We start from the raw sequence: 3914 nt of genomic DNA on the forward strand, positions 1-3914 counted from the left end.
CTCTGAGGTCATCGCCCGCTCACTCCTGGCCTTTACGCTTATGTCCTGCCTGTTGTCAGATTTCACTCTTCTTCCTGCGCCCGAGGTGGAGCTGTAATAACAACGAAGGCATCGGCAGATCCTGTCTGGTCCCTAGTGACCTGAGGCGGGCTGCTCACCGGCCCTGAGCCTGTTTCTTCCTCGGCATTCGGCCTAACAGCTGTGCTTTCTGCTTAGTTGTAAGAGGTAAACAGACAGAGATGCCACTTTGAAAGCAATCAACCTCCACACGAGCTCTTTTGGAGAATACCTTTGAGATATCGCCTGAGGCCACCCCTGTCTTTAAAGCCTTTCTCTGCTGCCCACTGTGTTCCACGGGGTGTTTTAGCTTCCTCTTCCAAGGTTCCCGACCTCAGGCCGCACATCTCAGCCCGCACCACCCACTGGTGGCGGAAGGAAGCCAGTCCCTCCCTCTGCCATCACACTTGGCCGGCCGGGTGCGCAGAGGCAGTGTCAACGCCTGAGAGGGCAGGGTGGGCTTCCTGACCTCAGGGAGCTTGCAATCTGGTGAGAAAGTCAAGCCTGTGAAAGTGGTGGTTGCTCAACAATGCCACAAAACTGCCCTTAAAAATGGGTAGAATGGTCAATTGTATGTTGTGTATGTTTTACCATAAAATTTACATATGTATATATACACAAATTATATATATTTATGTATATATACGTGTGTGTATAATCTATATGAAAAGATCTGGATGCATTTACAAACTCTAGTCGTTTTTCAGAAGAAAAGAAAGCAGATTCTCCTTTTGTAGAAAATTTTTAAGACAATGAACACAATAGTTTTGTAACAGTGATGCACTTTAGTTTTGTAACAGTGATGCGGTTCCCTTTCCTGAGGATTGCTGTCTTTTTTTTCCTCCACGAGGTTTCTGAAGTGAAGCAGGACTCAAGTATTTTGTCCAGACCTAGAAAAATGCAATTGTACAAATAAGCGTTAGTTGAGCTTATGAGTTAAAACTAGTAAACAAGAGGAAGGTCAGTATTTTAAATGGGGGGAAAAGGACTTTTTACAAGCCAGGTGCCAGCAAAAGTGTTCTAGAGCCACAGAAGACAAGAGGGCTGGACCTCGGTGGTGTGGGGCTTGGGTTAGAGAGGTCTCGGGGCAAAACGCAATGCCACCCTCCAGCGAGGCCCAGGAGCACCGAGGTGAGGGCTGTGCCAGCGCAGGGGCCCAGAAATGAAAAAACGGGGCCACGAGAGAGGCTGACTCGGGCCGCTGACGGATGCAGGATGGGTGGGGTTTCCGTTGCACAGGGGCCAGTAGTCACGAGCCCCGTCGAGGGACATTGGGCAAGTTAGTTGGCCCTTGTGCTGCAGCCCCCACCTGTATAAAGCGGGGACAACAGGGTGTTGGGAGGTGAAAAGAGGTGATCCAGGAAGAGTACTCAAAGCAGTGATGGCACCTGTGGGCCCCTGGCAGATGTTAGCTGGCAGCACTGTCATTCCGGCCACTCTGGCTGCCCGCTGGTGAACACAGTGCAGAGGGGCGTCATTCCGGGAGCCAGGTTTGGCCAGACTGTTGGAGGCAGGTGGCTTTGGGGGCTGGAGGCTCAGTGTCCTCCCATACTCACCCCAGGTTTTTGGTGACATGCACAAACCCATGCCCAAGTCCCTCCTGAGCATCCCCCGTTGGAACATCCCTGCACTGGGCTCAGCGCCGCCTCATCCTGCGCTGCCTGGGCCTGGGCCAGCACGGTTCCTGACACTGTCTCCCCAGTTGGTCCCGGGAGAGCTCAGGGCCACAGCATTGTCCTCCTGGCATTCCCAGGGCCACCTCTGGGTCCCCCTTTGGGTTAGGAATTCCTTGACACCCAGCCCCTCCCTCTTCCCTCCCCTCTTCATCCTTTATCTCTAGGCCCCAGGCTCCCAAGGGCTGGGATTGTTTTGCTCATATCCATGTGACTCCATCGCAGGGTTGGGAGTTTGTTGAAAAAAGGAAGGGCAGGGAAGGAAATTACTCATATGTCATAAACCAGCTGGGCCCCAGAGAACGGAAGCCATGTCCTGGTTCCTCTCCTTGCATCTCACCTTCTCTAGGTGATGCAGAAGCAGCAGGCAGGGTGGCTCTGCGCCACCCACCTGTGTAGCGAAGGAGCCTTGAGAGTGAGCCAGCCCGCACCTCAGGCTGCAGGCCAACCCTGTCATACCTGTGCTGCCTCGCCCTCTGGACGCCCCAAGGCACACTTGTCCCACTCAGACTGCTGCCCAGGCCCACACTGGACCCTGGAAGTGGGGCACTGGGCACTGGGCACACGACCACAGCCCCCTGCGTGGTGAGCAGGGCCATGGCAGAGACCAGGGCTGCAGTGCAGAGAGGAAGGGCCCCCAACCCCAAGGGAAACTGGCTCTCTTGGGAGGGGAGGGGGTTCCTGGCATAGAAAACAGTACCCAAGGCCAGGAGGCTCCCGCATTACAAAATGCCCAGCAGCGCCACCACCAGCCAGTGAGGTCGAAGGCGAAGGGCCTTGAACTCTGTCCTTGAACCCTGTGGGCCGGGGTTCTCAAACTGGGGCCCTTCGTGCATTCTGGGGAGGTCAGTGAGGACGCTGCCTTTTTGTTTGGACCCTGAGATTTCAGTGCCTGTGGAGTATTTGTTTCTGGGCTCAGCCTTTCCCAGCCCGACCTGGGGCACTCGGTGTTGCTTGGGGCAGCTTTGCATTACAGTTCTCTTCTCTAAGCGGCAGGAGGCCAGAACTTCGGATGCAGAGGAGGCCTCTTTTTCTGCCCAAGGGTGTCCAAGCCTGCTGGGCAATTCTGGCTGTCCTCTTGTTGTTGTCATTGGCTTGATTCTTGTGTCTGTGGCCCTGGTGGGGCCTGGCTGGCCGTCCTCCCAAGCTGACCCTCACCAGCCCACAGGGCTCCCAGGCTTTCTTACCCTGGTGGTTGAAATGCAGTGGTCTCCCTTCTTTATTTTACATTCTTGAGCATTTAACCCTTTGCCTTTGTAATCTGGGGTTGCATTGTATTCACGTCTACTTATGAGTAAATGGAAGGATAACAATGAACTTGAGTCCATCCCCGTGTCCTATCACACGTGGCCCCATTCCTACGTTATTTCTGTGTGTCTACTTTTAAAAATTAACTTTTGCCCAGGCTGGTGCGACTCAGTTGGTGTGAGTGTCGCCCCATGCACTGAAGGATAGCAGGTTCAAATACCGGTCAGGGCACATACCAGGTGTGGGTTCAATCCCTGGTTGGGCGTGTGCAGGAGGCAACCAATCGGTGTTTCTCCCTCACATCAATGTCTCTCTTTTTCTCTCTCAAAATTAATACATAAAAAAAAAGAAACACTATTTTTCTGGGGGATAAATTTGTGGAATTCACTCCCAAAGAAAGTTTCCCAGCCTGGATGCTATGGAGAGGAAGAGAGGAAGGGGCAACAGTGCGGAGCCTGTCAGGAGCAGGTGGCCATGGGAGGTGACTACCCAGGTGTGTGTGTTATGAAGGGGGGGGTGGGGCGAGGCTCACTCTGAGGGGCAGTGGATGGAAGACTATGGGGTTGTTTGGTTCTGGGGGGCTGTGAGTAGGAGGCGGGAGTCCAGTGGACCCTTGGGGCCCTGGGTTGTCTGACAGACAGGGCCTTTGCTGGCATACAAACTGAGCCAGACAGGCTGGGGAGAGAGGGGCCGGGTTTGAGGTGGAGAGGGTGGTTCTCAGCTGGGGGAGAAGGGCTGGAGTCCCTCATTGGGGTGAAACATGGGGGTGAGTGACACCTTCCAGATGTGAGAGAAGTGGGGTGAGAAACGGGAGGATGATGAGCTTGGGCTCCAGAATCCTCCTCATGACTCCATCATCTATTCTTGGGCAAAGGTCTGCCTCTTCCTCAAGCTTCAGTATCCTCATCTGTGAAATGGGGGCTCATCCTGGCTTCC

At 54.1% G+C, this 3914-nt stretch overlaps 1 protein-coding gene across 3 annotated transcripts in view; it reads left to right on the forward strand.

Annotated features, from left to right (window-relative positions):
• The window catches only part of PPM1F (protein phosphatase, Mg2+/Mn2+ dependent 1F), a 26405-nt gene that overhangs the window by 1631 nt on the left and 20860 nt on the right, over positions 1-3914 (forward strand). The window contains exon 1 of one of the 3 annotated variants that reach the window (XM_023763182.1): positions 3452-3471. The exons of 1 other annotated variant lie outside the window; for it this stretch is intronic. The gene's annotated coding sequence lies outside the window, so the exon portion shown is untranslated. Of the gene's footprint in view, positions 1-3451; positions 3472-3914 lie in introns of those variants that run through there. One more of the 3 variants, XM_014465005.2, reaches the window with a different exon arrangement.

Source organism: Myotis lucifugus, unplaced genomic scaffold (genome assembly GCF_000147115.1).
Source record: "Myotis lucifugus unplaced genomic scaffold, Myoluc2.0 scaffold_276, whole genome shotgun sequence".
In the NCBI taxonomy this organism is placed as follows: Eukaryota; Metazoa; Chordata; class Mammalia; order Chiroptera; family Vespertilionidae; genus Myotis; species Myotis lucifugus.